Here is a 16501-nt window from a genome sequence, read left to right as displayed (position 1 = left end):
GTCATTTTTGCCGTTGGCTGAGTTCGCCCTTAATAATCGGGCCAGCTCGGCTACCTTGGTCTCTCCATTTTTCTGCAATTCTGGGTTCCATCCTCGTTTCTCTTCAGGACAGGTTGAGTCTTCGGACTGTCCTGGTGTGGATTCTGTGGTGGACAGGTTGCAGCAGATCTGGACTCAGGTAGTGGACAATTTGACCTTGTCCCAGGAGAAGGCTCAGCTTTTCGCTAATCGCAGACGCTGTGTGGGACCCCGACTTCGTGTTGGGGATTTGGTTTGGTTATCTTCTCGTCATATTCCTATGAAGGTTTCCTCTCCTAAATTTAAACCTAGTTTTATTGGTCCGTATAGGATTTCTGAGATTCTCAATCCGGTGTCTTTTCGTCTGACCCTCCCAGACTCCTTTTCCATACATAATGTATTCCATAGGTCGTTGTTGAGGAGATACGTGGCACCTATGGTTCCATCTGTGGAGCCTCCTGCCCCTGTTTTGGTGGAGGGGGAATTGGAGTATATTGTGGAGAAGATTTTGGATTCTCGTGTCTCTAGACGGAAACTCCAGTATCTGGTCAAATGGAAGGGTTATGCTCAGGAAGATAATTCCTGGGTTTTTGCCTCTGATGTCCATGCCCCAGATCTTGTTCGTGCCTTTCATGTGGCTCGTCCTGGTCGGCCTGGGGGTTCTGGTGAGGGTTCGGTGACCCCTCCTCAAGGGGGGGGTACTGTTGTGAATTCTGTGGCTGAGTTCACTTCTGTGGTCACAAGTGGTATTGCAGTCTCTGGGCTTCCTCCCTCAGGTGTTTTGGTGAGCTCGTTGGCTGCCTTGCTATTTAGCTCCACCTGAGTCTGTCTTCCTTGCTCCTTGTCAATGTTCCAGTGTTGGATCTGAGCTACTGCATCTTTCCTTGGGCCTGCTGCTCTGCTAGATAAGTGCTTCTAGTTTGTTTTCTGTTTTTTTCTGTCCAGCTTGCTATTGTCTTTTGCTGGAAGCTCTGAGAAGCAGAGGGGTGCACCGCCGTGCTGTTAGTTCGGCACGGTGGGTCTTTTTGCCCCTTTGCGTGGTTTTCGTTTTAGGGTTTTTTGTAGACTGCATAGTTCTCTTTGCTATCCTCGCTCTGTCTAGAATATCGGGCCTCACTTTGCTGAATCTATTTCATTCCTACGTTTGTCTTTTCATCTTGCTAACAGTCATTATATGTGGGGGGCTGCCTATTCCTTTGGGGTATTTCTCTGAGGTAAGTCAGGCTTGTATTTCTATCTTCAGGCTAGTCAGCTCCTCAGGCAGTGCCGAGTTGCATAGGTAGTTGTTAGGCGCAATCCACTGCTGCTTATAGTTGTGTGAGGATAGATCAGGTACTGCAGTCTACAGAGATTCCACGTCTCAGAGCTCGTCCTATTGTTTTTGGTTATTGCCAGATCTCTGTATGTGCGCTGATTACTGCACGCTGTGTTGCCTGATTGCCAGCCATAACAGCTGGCTAGGCATAAGGCAGGGGCACAAGTGCTGGCTAGGCATAAGGCAGGGGCACAAGTGCTGGCTAGGCATAAGGCAGGGGCACAAGTGCTGGCTAGGCATAAGGCAGGGGCACAAGTGCTGGCTAGGCATAAGGCAGGGGCACAAGTGCTGGCTAGGCATAAGGCAGGGGCACAAGTGCTGGCTAGGCATAAGGCAGGGGCACAAGTGCTGGCTTGGCATAAGGCAGGGGCACAAGTGCTGGCTAGGCATAAGGCAGGGGCACAAGTGCTGGCAAGGCATAAGGCAGGGGCACAAGTGCTGGCTAGGCATAAGGCAGGGGCACAAGTGCTGGCTAGGCATAAGGCAGGGGCACAAGTGCGGGCTAGGCTTTAGGCAGGGGCACAAGTGCAAACTAAGCATAAGGCAGGGGCACAAGTGCAAGCTAGGCATAAGGCAGGGGCACCTATGCAGGCTAGGCATAAGGCAGGGGCAGAAGTGATGGCTACACATAAGGCATACGGCTAACTCTTTGCACTCTTTGCATAAAGGGATAGGCACCCTTAGGGGTGAAGAGCTAGCTTTCACCCCTCTACTCTGTACTTTGTTGTACAGTGCGGAGCCACTCCATAACCCCCATGCTCCAAGCGACCAGGCACATCTTGTCTGTCCTCCGTAAATGGGTAATGCCTTCGTCCCCAATTACAGTGGTGCATGTGCATTCAGACGGGACAAGAGCGAAGAGCGTAAAGCCTGCCCTGTGTGCATAACCAACATGAAGCTAAAGACAAAAAAACAATAATGCAAGGGGCTCAAAAGTGCTGGCTAGGCATAAGGCAGGGGCACAAGTGCTGGCTAGGCATAAGGCAGGGGCACAAGTGCTGGCTAGGCACAAGGCAGAGGCACAAGTGCGGGTTAGGCACAAGGCAGAGGCACAAGTGCGGGCTAGGCATAAGGCAGGGGCACAAGTGCTGGCTAGGCATAAGGCAGGGGCACAAGTGCTGGCTAGGCATAAGGCAGGGGCACAAGTGCTGGCTAGGCATATGGCAGGGGCACAAGTGCTGGCTAGGCATAAGGCAGGGGCACAAGTTCAGGCTAGGCATAAGGCAGGGGCACAAGTGCTGGCTAGGCATAAGGCAGGGGCACAAGTGCAGGCTAGGCATAAGGCAGGGGCACAAGTGCAGGCTAGGCATAAGGCAGGGGCACAAGTGCAGGCTAGGCATAAGGCAGGGGCACAAGTGCTGGCTAGGCATAAGGCAGGGGCACAAGTGCTGGCTAGGCATAAGGCAGGGGCACAAGTGCTGGCTAGGCATAAGGCAGGGGCACAAGTGCTGGCTAGGCATAAGGCAGGGGCACAAGTGCTGGCTAGGCATAAGGCAGTGGCACAAGTGCTCGCTAGCCATAAGGCAGGGGCACAAGTGCTGGCTAGGCATAAGGCAGGGGCACAAGTGCTGGCTAGGCATAAGGCAGGGGCACAAGTGCTGGCTAGGCATAAGGCAGGGGCACAAGTGCTGGCTAGGCATAAGGCAGGGGCACAAGTGCTGGCTAGGAATAAGGCAGGGGCACAAGTGCTGGCTAGGCATAAGGCAGGGGCACAAGTGCTGGCTAGGCATAAGGCAGGGGCACAAGTGCTGGCTAGGCATAATGCAGGGGCACAAGTGCTGGCTAGGCATAAGGCAGGGGCACAAGTGCTGGCTAGGCATAAGGCAGGGGCACAAGTGCTGGCTAGGCACAAGTGCTGGCTAGGCATAAGGCAGGGGCACATGTGCTGGCTAGGCATAAGGCAGGGGCACAAGTGCTGGCTAGGCATAAGGCAGGGGCACAAGTGCTGGCAAGGCATAAGGCAGGGGCACAAGTGCTGGCTAGGCATAAGGCAGGGGCACAAGTGCTGGCTAGGCATAAGGCAGGGGCACAAGTGCTGGCTAGGCATAAGGCAGGGGCACAAGTGCTGGCTAGGCATAAGGCAGGGGCACAAGTGCTGGCTAGGCATAAGGCAGGGGCACAAGTGCTGGCTAGGCATAAAGCAGGGGCACAAGTGCTGGCTAGGCACAAGTGCTGGCTAGGCATAAGGCAGGGGCACAAGTGCTGGCAAGGCATAAGGCAGGGGCACAAGTGCTGGCAAGGCATAAGGCAGGGGCACAAGTGCTGGCAAGGCATAAGGCAGGGGCACAAGTGCTGGCAAGGCATAAGTCAGGGGCACAAGTGCTGGCAAGGCATAAGGCAGGGGCACAAGTGCTGGCTAGGCATAAGGCAGGGGCACAAGTGCTGGCTAGGCATAAGGCAGGGGCACAAGTGCTGGCTAGGCATATGGCAGGGGCACAAGTGCTGGCTAGGGATAAGGCAGGGGCACAAGTGCTGGCTAGGCATAAGGCAGGGGCACAAGTGCTGGCTAGGCATAAGGCAGGGGCACAAGTGCTGGCTAGGCATAAGGCAGGGGCACAAGTGCTGGCTAGGCATAAGGCAGGGGCACAAGTGCTGGCTAGGCATAAGGCAGGGGCACGAGTGCTGGCTAGGCATAAGCCAGGGGCACGAGTGCTGGCTAGGCATAAGGCAGGGGCACGAGTGCTGGCTAGGCATAAGGCAGGGGCACGAGTGCTGGCTAGGCATAAGGCAGGGGCACGAGTGCAGGCTAGGCATAAGGCAGGGGCACGAGTGCAGGCTAGGCATAAGGCAGGGGCACAAGTGCAGGCTAGGCATAAGGCAGGGGCACAAGTGCTGGCTAGGCATAAGGCAGGGGCACAAGTGCTGGCTAGGCATAAGGCAGGGGCACAAGTGCTGGCTAGGCATAAGGCAGGGGCACAAGTGCTGGCTAGGCATAAGGCAGGGGCACAAGTGCTGGCTAGGCATAAGGCAGGGGCACAAGTGCTCGCTAGCCATAAGGCAGGGGCACAAGTGCTGGCTAGGCATAAGGCAGGGGCACAAGTGCTGGCTAGGCATAAGGCAGGGGCCAAGTGCTGGCTAGGCATAAGGCAGGGGCACAAGTGCTGGCTAGGCATAAAGCAGGGGCACAAGTGCTGGCTAGGCATAAGGCAGGGGCACAAGTGCTGGCTAGGCATAAGGCAGGGGCACAAGTGCTGGCTAGGAATAAGGCAGGGGCACAAGTGCTGGCTAGGCATAAGGCAGGGGCACAAGTGCTGGCTAGGCATAAGGCAGGGGCACAAGTGCTGGCTAGGCATAAGGCAGGGGCACAAGTGCTGGCTAGGCATAAGGCAGGGGCACAAGTGCTGGCTAGGCATAAGGCAGGGGCACACGTGCTGGCTAGGCATAAGGCAGGGGCACACGTGCTGGCTAGGCATAAGGCAGGGGCACAAGTGCAGGCTAAGCATAACGCAGGGGCATGAGTGCAGGCTAGGCATAAGGCAGGGGCACGAGTGCAGGCTAGGCATAAGGCAGGGGCACGAGTGCAAGCTAGGCATAAGGCAGGGGCACGAGTGCTGGCTAGGCATAAGGCAGGGGCACGAGTGCTGGCTAGGCATAAGGCAGGGGCACGAGTGCTGGCTAGGCATAAGGCAGGGGCACGAGTGCTGGCTAGGCATTAGGCAGGGGCACGAGTGCTGGCTAGGCATTAGGCAGGGGCACATGTGCTGGCTAGGCATAAGGCAGGGGCACACGTGCTGGCTAGGCATAAGGCAGGGGCACACGTGCTGGCTAGGCATAAGGCAGGGGCACAAGTGCTGGCTAGGCATAAGGCAGGGGCACAAGTGCTGGCTAGGCATAAGGCAGGGGCACGAGTGCTGGCTAGGCATAAGGCAGGGGCACGAGTGCTGGCTAGGCATAAGGCAGGGGCACGAGTGCAGGCTAGGCATAAGGCAGGGGCACGAGTGCAGGCTAGGCATAAGGCAGGGGCACGAGTGCAGGCTAGGCATAAGGCAGGGGCACGAGTGCAGGCTAGGCATAAGGCAGGGGCACGAGTGCAGGCTAGGCATAAGGCAGGGGCACGAGTGCAGGCTAGGCATAAGGCAGGGGCACGAGTGCAGGCTAGGCATAAGGCAGGGGCACGAGTGCAGGCTAGGCATAAGGCAGGGGCACGAGTGTAGGCTAGGCATAAGGCAGGTGCACGAGTGCTGGCTAGGCATAAGGCAGGGGCACGAGTGCTGGCTAGGCATAAGGCAGGGGCACGAGTGCTGGCTAGGCATAAGGCAGGGGCACGAGTGCTGGCTAGGCATAAGGCAGGGGCACGAGTGCTGGCTAGGCATTAGGCAGGGGCACGAGTGGTGGCTAGGCATTAGGCAGGGGCACACGTGCTGGCTAGGCATAAGACAGCGGCACACGTGCTGGCTAGGCATAAGGCAGGGGCACACGTGCTGGCTAGGCATAAGGCAGGGGCACGAGTGCTGGCTAGGCATAAGGCAGGGGCACGAGTGCTGGCTAGGCATAAGGCAGGGGCACGAGTGCTGGCTAGGCATTAGGCAGGGGCACGAGTGCTGGCTAGGCATTAGGCAGGGGCACACGTGCTGGCTAGGCATAAGACAGCGGCACACGTGCTGGCTAGGCATAAGGCAGGGGCACACGTGCTGGCTAGGCATAAGGCAGGGGCACACGTGCTGGCTAGGCATAAGGCAGGGGCACACGTGCTGGCTAGGCATAAAGCAGGGGCACACGTGCTAGCTAGGCATAAGGCAGGGGCACACGTGCTGGCTAGGCATAAGGCAGGGGCACACGTGCTGGCTAGGCATAAGGCAGGGGCACACGTGCTGGCTAGGCATAAGGCAGGGGCACACGTGCTGGCTAGGCATAAGGCAGGGGCACACGTGCTGGCTAGGCATAAGGCAGGAGCACACGTGCTGGCTAGGCATAAGGCAGGGGCACACGTGCTGGCTAGGCATAAGGCAGGGGCACACGTGCTGGCTAGGCATAAGGCAGGGGCACACGTGCTGGCTAGGCATAAGGCAGGGGCACAAGTGCTGGCTAGGCATAAGGCAGGGGCACAAGTGCTGGGTAGGCATAAGGCAGGGGCACAAGTGCTGGCTAGGCATAAGGCAGGGGCACAAGTGCTGGCTAGGCATAAGGCAGGGGCACAAGTGCTGGCTAGGCATAAGGCAGGGGCACAAGTGCTGGCTAGGCATAAGGCAGGGGCACAAGTGCTGGCTAGGCATAAGGCAGGGGCACAAGTGCTGGCTAGGCATAAGGCAGGGGCACAAGTGCTGGCTAGGCATAAGGCAGGGGCACAAGTGCTGGCTAGGCATAAGGCAGGGGCACAAGTGCTGGCTAGGCATAAGGCAGGGGCACAAGTGCTGGCAAGGCATAAGGCAGGGGCAAAAGTGCTGGCGAGGCATAAGGCAGGGGCACAAGTGCAGGCTAGGCATAAGGCAGGGGCACAAGTGCAGGCTAGGCATAAGGCAGGGGCACGAGTGCAGGCTAGGCATAAGGCAGGGGCACGAGTGCAGGCTAGGCATAAGGCAGGGGCACGAGTGCAGGCTAGGCATAAGGCAGGGGCACGAGTGCAGGCTAGGCATAAGGCAGGGGCACGAGTGCAGGCTAGGCATAAGGCAGGGGCACGAGTGTAGGCTAGGCATAAGGCAGGTGCACGAGTGCTGGCTAGGCATAAGGCAGGGGCACGAGTGCTGGCTAGGCATAAGGCAGGGGCACGAGTGCTGGCTAGGCATAAGGCAGGGGCACGAGTGCTGGCTAGGCATAAGGCAGGGGCACGAGTGCTGGCTAGGCATTAGGCAGGGGCACGAGTGGTGGCTAGGCATTAGGCAGGGGCACACGTGCTGGCTAGGCATAAGACAGCGGCACACGTGCTGGCTAGGCATAAGGCAGGGGCACACGTGCTGGCTAGGCATAAGGCAGGGGCACGAGTGCTGGCTAGGCATAAGGCAGGGGCACGAGTGCTGGCTAGGCATAAGGCAGGGGCACGAGTGCTGGCTAGGCATTAGGCAGGGGCACGAGTGCTGGCTAGGCATTAGGCAGGGGCACACGTGCTGGCTAGGCATAAGACAGCGGCACACGTGCTGGCTAGGCATAAGGCAGGGGCACACGTGCTGGCTAGGCATAAGGCAGGGGCACACGTGCTGGCTAGGCATAAGGCAGGGGCACACGTGCTGGCTAGGCATAAAGCAGGGGCACACGTGCTAGCTAGGCATAAGGCAGGGGCACACGTGCTGGCTAGGCATAAGGCAGGGGCACACGTGCTGGCTAGGCATAAGGCAGGGGCACACGTGCTGGCTAGGCATAAGGCAGGGGCACACGTGCTGGCTAGGCATAAGGCAGGGGCACACGTGCTGGCTAGGCATAAGGCAGGAGCACACGTGCTGGCTAGGCATAAGGCAGGGGCACACGTGCTGGCTAGGCATAAGGCAGGGGCACACGTGCTGGCTAGGCATAAGGCAGGGGCACACGTGCTGGCTAGGCATAAGGCAGGGGCACAAGTGCTGGCTAGGCATAAGGCAGGGGCACAAGTGCTGGGTAGGCATAAGGCAGGGGCACAAGTGCTGGCTAGGCATAAGGCAGGGGCACAAGTGCTGGCTAGGCATAAGGCAGGGGCACAAGTGCTGGCTAGGCATAAGGCAGGGGCACAAGTGCTGGCTAGGCATAAGGCAGGGGCACAAGTGCTGGCTAGGCATAAGGCAGGGGCACAAGTGCTGGCTAGGCATAAGGCAGGGGCACAAGTGCTGGCTAGGCATAAGGCAGGGGCACAAGTGCTGGCTAGGCATAAGGCAGGGGCACAAGTGCTGGCTAGGCATAAGGCAGGGGCACAAGTGCTGGCAAGGCATAAGGCAGGGGCAAAAGTGCTGGCGAGGCATAAGGCAGGGGCACAAGTGCAGGCTAGGCATAAGGCAGGGGCACAAGTGCAGGCTAGGCATAAGGCAGGGGCACGAGTGCAGGCTAGGCATAAGGCAGGGGCACGAGTGCAGGCTAGGCATAAGGCAGGGGCATGAGTGCAGGCTAGGCATAAGGCAGGGGCACGAGTGCTGGCTAGGCATAAGGCAGGGGCACGAGTGCTGGCTAGGCATAAGGCAGGGGCACGAGTGCTGGCTAGGCATAAGGCAGGGGCACGAGTGCTGGCTAGGCATAAGGCAGGGGCACGAGTGCTGGCTAGGCATAAGGTAGGGGCACGAGTGCTGGCTAGGCATAAGGCAGGGGCACGAGTGCTGGCTAGGCATAAGGCAGGGGCACACGTGCTGGCTAGGCATTACTCAGGGGCACGAGTGCTGGCTAGGCATTAGGCAGGGGCACACGTGCTGGCTAGGCATAAGGCAGGGGCACACGTGCTGGCTAGACATAAGGCAGGGGCACACGTGCTGGCTAGGCATAAGGCAGGGGCACAAGTGCTGGCTAGGCATAAGGCAGGGGCACAAGTGCTGGCTAGGCATAAGGCAGGGGCACAAGTGCTGGCTAGGCATAAGGCAGGGGCACACGTGCTGGCTAGGCATAAGGCAGGGGCACAAGTGCTGGCTAGGCATAAGGCAGGGGCACAAGTGCTGGCTAGGCATAAGGCAGGGGCACAAGTGCAGGCTAGGCATAAGGCAGGGGCACAAGTGCTGGCTAGGCATAAGGCAGGGGCTCAAGTGCAGGCTAGGCATAAGGCAGGGGCACAAGTGCAGGCTAGGCATAAGGCAGGGGCACAAGTGCTGGCTAGGCATAAGGCAGGGGCACAAGTGCTGGCTAGGCATAAGGCAGGGGCACAAGTGCTGGCTAGGCATAAGGCAGGGGCACAAGTGCTGGCTAGGCATAAGGCAGGGGCACAAGTGCTGGCTAGGCATAAGGCAGGGGCACAAGTGCTGGCTAGGCATAAGGTAGGGGCACAAGTGCTGGCTAGAAGTGCTGGATAGGCATAACGCAGAGGCACAAGTGCTGGCTAGAAGTGCTGGCTAGGCATAACGCAGGGGCACAAGTGCTGGCTAGGCATAAGGCAGGGGCACAAGTGCTGGCTAGAAGTGCTGGCTAGGCATAACGCAGGGGCACAAGTGCTGGCTAGGCATAAGGCAGGGGCACACGTGCTGGCTAGGGATAAGGCAGGGGCACACGTGCTGGCTAGGCATAAGGCAGGGGCACAAGTTCTGGCTAGGCATAAGGCAGGGGCACACGTGCTGGCTAGGGATAAGGCAGGGGCACAAGTGCTGGCTAGGCATAAGGCAGGGGCACAAGTTCTGGCTAGGCATAAGGCAGGGGCACAAGTGCTGGCTAGGCATAAGGCAGGGGCACAAGTGCTGGCTAGGCATAAGGCAGGGGCACAAGTGCTGGCTAGGCATAAGGCAGGGGCACAAGTGCTGGCTAGGCATAAGGCAGGGGCACAAGTGCTGGCTAGGCATAAGGCAGGGGCACAAGTGCTGGCTAGGCATAAGGCAGGGGCACAAGTGCTGGCTAGAAGTGCTGGCTAGGCATAACGCAGGGGCACAAGTGCTGGCTAGAAGTGCTGGCTAGGCATAAGGCAGGGGCACAAGTGCAGGCTAGGCATAAGGCAGGGGCTCATGTGCTGGCTAGGCATAAGGCAGGGGCACAAGTGCTGGCTAGGCATAAGGCAGGGGCACAGGTGCTGGCTAGGCATAAGGCAGGGGCACAAGTGCTGGCTAGGCATAAGGCAGGGGCACAAGTGCTGGCTAGGCATAAGGCAGGGGCACAAGTGCTGGCTAGGCATAAGGCAGGGGCACAAGTGCTGGCTAGGCATAAGGCAGGGGCACAAGTGCTGGCTAGGCATAAGGCAGGGGCACAAGTGCTGGCTAGGCATAAGGCAGGGGCACAAGTGCTGGCAAGGCATAAGGCAGGGGCAAAAGTGCTGGCGAGGCATAAGGCAGGGGCACAAGTGCAGGCTAGGCATAAGGCAGGGGCACAAGTGCAGGCTAGGCATAAGGCAGGGGCACGAGTGCAGGCTAGGCATAAGGCAGGGGCACGAGTGCAGGCTAGGCATAAGGCAGGGGCACGAGTGCAGGCTAGGCATAAGGCAGGGGCACGAGTGCTGGCTAGGCATAAGGCAGGGGCACGAGTGCTGGCTAGGCATAAGGCAGGGGCACGAGTGCTGGCTAGGCATAAGGCAGGGGCACGAGTGCTGGCTAGGCATAAGGCAGGGGCACGAGTGCTGGCTAGGCATAAGGCAGGGGCACGAGTGCTGGCTAGGCATAAGGCAGGGGCACACGTGCTGGCTAGGCATTACTCAGGGGCACGAGTGCTGGCTAGGCATTAGGCAGGGGCACACGTGCTGGCTAGGCATAAGGCAGGGGCACACGTGCTGGCTAGACATAAGGCAGGGGCACACGTGCTGGCTAGGCATAAGGCAGGGGCACAAGTGCTGGCTAGGCATAAGGCAGGGGCACAAGTGCTGGCTAGGCATAAGGCAGGGGCACAAGTGCTGGCTAGGCATAAGGCAGGGGCACACGTGCTGGCTAGGCATAAGGCAGGGGCACAAGTGCTGGCTAGGCATAAGGCAGGGACACAAGTGCTGGCTAGGCATAAGGCAGGGGCACAAGTGCAGGCTAGGCATAAGGCAGGGGCACAAGTGCTGGCTAGGCATAAGGCAGGGGCTCAAGTGCAGGCTAGGCATAAGGCAGGGGCACAAGTGCAGGCTAGGCATAAGGCAGGGGCACAAGTGCTGGCTAGGCATAAGGCAGGGGCACAAGTGCTGGCTAGGCATAAGACAGGGGCACAAGTGCTGGCTAGGCATAAGGCAGGGGCACAAGTGCTGGCTAGGCATAAGGCAGGGGCACAAGTGCTGGCTAGGCCTAAGGCAGGGGCACAAGTGCTGGCTAGAAGTGCTGGCTAGGCATAACTCAGGGGCACAAGTGCTGGCTAGAAGTGCTGGCTAGGCATAACGCAGGGGCACAAGTGCTGGCTAGGCATAAGGCAGGGGCACAAGTGCTGGCTAGAAGTGCTGGCTAGGCATAACGCAGGGGCACAAGTGCTGGCTAGGCATAAGGCAGGGGCACACGTGCTGGCTAGGGATAAGGCAGGGGCACACGTGCTGGCTAGGCATAAGGCAGGGGCACAAGTTCTGGCTAGGCATAAGGCAGGGGCACACGTGCTGGCTAGGGATAAGGCAGGGGCACAAGTGCTGGCTAGGCATAAGGCAGGGGCACAAGTTCTGGCTAGGCATAAGGCAGGGGCACAAGTGCTGGCTAGGCATAAGGCAGGGGCACAAGTGCTGGCTAGGCATAAGGCAGGGGCACAAGTGCTGGCTAGGCATAAGGCAGGGGCACAAGTGCTGGCTAGGCATAAGGCAGGGGCACAAGTGCTGGCTAGGCATAAGGCAGGGGCACAAGTGCTGGCTAGGCATAAGGCAAGGGCACAAGTGCTGGCTAGAAGTGCTGGCTAGGCATAACGCAGGGGCACAAGTGCTGGCTAGAAGTGCTGGCTAGGCATAAGGCAGGGGCACAAGTGCAGGCTAGGCATAAGGCAGGGGCTCATGTGCTGGCTAGGCATAAGGCAGGGGCACAAGTGCTGGCTAGGCATAAGGCAGGGGCACAAGTGCAGGCTAGGCATAAGGCAGGGGCACAAGTGCTGGCTAGTCATAAGGCAGGGGCACAAGTGCTGGCTAGGCATAAGGCAGGGGCACAAGTGCTGGCTAGGCATAAGGCAGGGGCACAAGTGCTGGCTAGGCATAAGGCAGGGGCACAAGTGTATAAGGCAGGGGCACAAGTGCAGGCTAGGCATAAGGCAGGGGCACAAGTGCTGGCTAGGCATAAGGCAGGGGCACAAGTGCAAACTAAGCATAAGGCAGAGGCACAAGTGCAAGCTAAGCATAAGGCAGGGGCACCTATGCAGACTAGGCTTAAGGCAGGGGCACAAGTGATGGCTACACATAAGGAATACAGCTAACTCTTTGCACTCTTTGCATAAAGGGATAGGCACCCTTAGGGGTGAAGAGCTAGCTTTCACCCCTCTACTCTGTACTTTGTTGTACAGTGCGGAGCCACTCCATAACCCCCATGCTCCAAGCGACCAGGCACATCTTGTCTGTCCTCCGTAAATAGGTAATGCCTTCGTCCCCAATTACAGTCGTGCATGTGCATTCAGACGGTACAAGAGCGAAGAGCGTAAAGCCTGCCCTGTGTGCATAACCAACATGAAGCTAAAGACAAAAAAACAATAATGCAAGAGGCTCAAAAGTGCTGGCTAGGCATAAGGCAGGGGCACAAGTGCTGGCTAGGCATAAGGCAGGGGCACAAGTGCTGGCTAGGCATAAGGCAGGGGCACAAGTGCTGGCTAGGCATAAGGCAGGGGCACAAGTGCTGGCTAGGCTTAAGGCAGGGGCACAAGTGCTGGCTAGGCATAAGGCAGGGGCACAAGTGCTGGCTAGGCATAAGGCAGGGGCACAAGTGCTGGCTAGGCATAAGGCAGGGGCACAAGTGCTGGCTAGGCATAAGGCAGGGGCACAAGTGCTGGCTAGGCATAAGGCAGGGGCACAAGTGCAGGCTAGGCATAAGGCAGGGGCACAAGTGCAGGCTAGGCATAAGGCAGAGGCACAAGTGCTGGCTAGGCATAAGGCAGTGGCACAAGTGCTGGCTAGGCATAAGGCAGGGGCACAAGTGCTGGCTAGGCATAAGGCAGGGGCACAAGTGCTGGCTAGGCATAAGGCAGGGGCACAAGTGCTGGCTAGGCATAAGGCAGGGGCACAAGTGCTGGCTAGGCATAAGGCAGGGGCACAAGTGCTGGCTAGGCATAAGGCAAAGGCACAAGTGCAGGCTAGGCATAAGGCAGGGGCACAAGTGCAGGCTAGGCATAAGGCAGGGGCACAAGTGCAGGCTAGGCATAAGGCAGGGGCACAAGTGCTGGCTAGGCATAGGGCAGGGGCACAAGGGCTGGCTAGGCATAAGGCAGGGGCACAAGGGCTGGCTAGGCATAAGGCAGGGGCACAAGTGCTGGCTAGGCATAAGGCAAGGGCACAAGTGCTGGCTAGGCATAAGGCAGGGGCACAAGTGCAGGCTAAGCATAAGGCAGGGGCACAAGTGCAGGCTAGGCATAAGGCAGGGGCACAAGTGCAGGCTAGGCATAAGGCAGGGGCACAAGTGCAGGCTAGGCATAAGGCAGGGGCACAAGTGCAGGCTAGGCATAAGGCAGGGGCACAAGTGCTGGCTAGGCATAAGGCAGGGGCACAAGAGCTGGCTAGGCATAAGGCAGGGGCACAAGTGCTGGCTAGGCATAAGGCAGGGGCACAAGTGCTGGCTAGGCATAAGGCAGGGGCACAAGTGCTGGCTAGGCATATGGCAGGGGCACAAGTGCTGGCTAGGCATAAGGCAGGGGCACAAGTGCTGGCTAGTCATAAGGCAGGGGCACAAGTGCTGGCTAGGCATAAGGCAGGGGCACAAGTGCTGGCTACACATAAGGCATACGGCTAACTCTTTGCACTCTTTGCATAAAGGGATAGGCACCCTTAGGGGTGAAGAGCTAGCTTTCACCCCTCTACTCTGTACTTTGTTGTACAGTGCGGAGCCACTCCATAACCCCCATGCTCCAAGCGACCAGGCACATCTTGTCTGTCCTCCGTAAATGGGTAATGCCTTCGTCCCCAATTACAGTCGTGCATGTGCATTCAGACGTGACAAGAGCAAGGAGCGTAAAGCCTGCCCTGTGTGCATAACCAACATGAAGCTAAAGACAAAAAAACAATAATGCAAGGGGCTCAAAAGTGCTGGCTAGGCATAAGGCAGGGGCACAAGTGCTGGCTAGGCATAAGGCAGGGGCACAAATGCTGGCTAGGCATAAGGCAGGGGCACAAGTGCTGGCTAGGCATAAGACAAGGGCACAAGTGCTGGCTAGGCATAAGGCAGGGGCACAAGTGCTGGCTAGACATAAGGCAGGGGCACAAGTGCTGGCTAGGCATAAGGCAGGGGCACAAGTGCTGGCTAGGCATAAGGCAGGGGCACAAGTGCTGGCTAGGCATAAGGCAGGGGCACAAGTGCTGGCTAGGCATAAGGCAGGGGCACAAGTGCAGGCTAGGCATAAAGCAGGGGCACAAGTGCAGGCTAGGCATAAGGCAGTGGCACAAGTGCAGGCTAGGCATAAGGCAGGGGCACAAGTGCTGGCTAGGCATAAGGCAGTGGCACAAGTGCTGGCTAGGCATAAGGCAGGGGCACAAGTGCTGGCTAGGCATAAGGCAGGGGCACAAGTGCTGGCTAGGCATAAGGCAGGGGCACAAGTGCTGGCTAGGCATAAGGCAGGGGCACAAGTGCTGGCTAGGCATAAGGCAGGGGCACAAGTGCTGGCTAGGCATAAGGCAAAGGCACAAGTGCAGGCTAGGCATAAGGCAGGGGCACAAGTGCAGGCTAGGCATAAGGCAGGGGCACAAGTGCAGGCTAGGTATAAGGCAGGGGCACAAGTGCTGGCTAGGCATAGGGCAGGGGCACAAGGGCTGGCTAGGCATAAGGCAGGGGCACAAGGGCTGGCTAGGCATAAGGCAGGGGCACAAGTGCTGGCTAGGCATAAGGCAAGGGCACAAGTGCTGGCTAGGCATAAGGCAGGGGCACAAGTGCAGGCTAAGCATAAGGCAGGGGCACAAGTGCAGGCTAGGCATAAGGCAGGGGCACAAGTGCAGGCTAGGCATAAGGCAGGGGCACAAGTGCAGGCTAGGCATAAGGCAGGGGCACAAGTGCAGGCTAGGCATAAGGCAGGGGCACAAGTGCTGGCTAGGCATAAGGCAGGGGCACAAGTGCTGGCTAGGCATAAGGCAGGGGCACAAGTGCTGGCTAGGCATAAGGCAGGGGCACAAGTGCTGGCTAGGCATAAGGCAGGGGCACAAGTGCTGGCTAGGCATATGGCAGGGGCACAAGTGCTGGCTAGGCATAAGGCAGGGGCACAAGTGCTGGCTAGGCATAAGGCAGGGGCACAAGTGCTGGCTAGGCATAAGGCAGGGGCACAAGTGCTGGCTACACATAAGGCATACGGCTAACTCTTTGCACTCTTTGCATAAAGGGATAGGCACCCTTAGGGGTGAAGAGCTAGCTTTCACCCCTCTACTCTGTACTTTGTTGTACAGTGCGGAGCCACTCCATAACCCCCATGCTCCAAGCGACCAGGCACATCTTGTCTGTCCTCCGTAAATGGGTAATGCCTTCGTCCCCAATTACAGTCGTGCATGTGCATTCAGACGGGACAAGAGCAAGGAGCGTAAAGCCTGCCCTGTGTGCATAACCAACATGAAGCTAAAGACAAAAAAACAATAATGCAAGGGGCTCAAAAGTGCTGGCTAGGCATAAGGCAGGGGCACAAGTGCTGGCTAGGCATAAGGCAGGGGCACAAATGCTGGCTAGGCATAAAGCAGGGGCACAAGTGCAGGCTAGGCATAAGGCAGTGGCACAAGTGCAGGCTAGGCATAAGGCAGGGGCACAAGTGCTGGCTAGGCATAAGGCAGGGGCACAAGTGCTGGCTAGGCATAAGGCAGGGGCACAAGTGCTGGCTAGGCATAAGGCAGGGGCACAAGTGCTGGCTAGCCATAAGGCAGGGGCACAAGTGCTGGCTAGGCATAAAGCAGGGGCACAAGTGCTGGCTAGGCATAAGGCAGGGGCACAAGTGCTGGCTAGGCATAAGGCAGGGGCACAAGTGCTGGCTAGGCATAAGGCAGGGGCACAAGTGCTGGCTAGGCATAAGGCAGGGGCACAAGTGCTGGCTAGGCATAAGGCAGGGGCACAAGTGCTGGCTAGGCATAAGGCAGGGGCACAAGTGCTGGCTAGGCATAAGGCAGGGGCACAAGTGCTGGCTAAGCGTAAGGCAGGGGCACAAGTGCTGGCTACACATAAGACATACGGCTAACTATTTGCACTCTTTGCATAAAGGGATAGGCACCCTTAGGGGTGAAGAGCTAGCTTTCACCCCTCTACTCTGTACTTTGTTGTACAGTGCGGAGCCACTCCATAACCCCCATGCTCCAAGCGACCAGGCACATCTTGTTTGTCCTCCGTAAATGGGTAATGCCTTCGTCCCCAATTACAGTCGTGCATGTGCATTCAGACGGGACAAGAGCGAAGAGCGTAAAGCCTGCCCTGTGTACATAACCAACATGAAGCTAAAGACAAAAAAAAATAATGCAAGGGGCTCAAAAGTGCTGTCTAGGCATAAGGCAGGGGCACAAGTGCTGTCTAGGCATAAGGCAGGGGCACAAGTGCTGGCTAGGCATAAGGC

The sequence above is a fragment of the Ranitomeya imitator genome, chromosome 4 (assembly GCF_032444005.1).
Source record: "Ranitomeya imitator isolate aRanImi1 chromosome 4, aRanImi1.pri, whole genome shotgun sequence".
Classification (NCBI taxonomy): domain Eukaryota; kingdom Metazoa; phylum Chordata; class Amphibia; order Anura; family Dendrobatidae; genus Ranitomeya; species Ranitomeya imitator.
Note: the sequence above shows the minus strand (reverse complement) of the source record.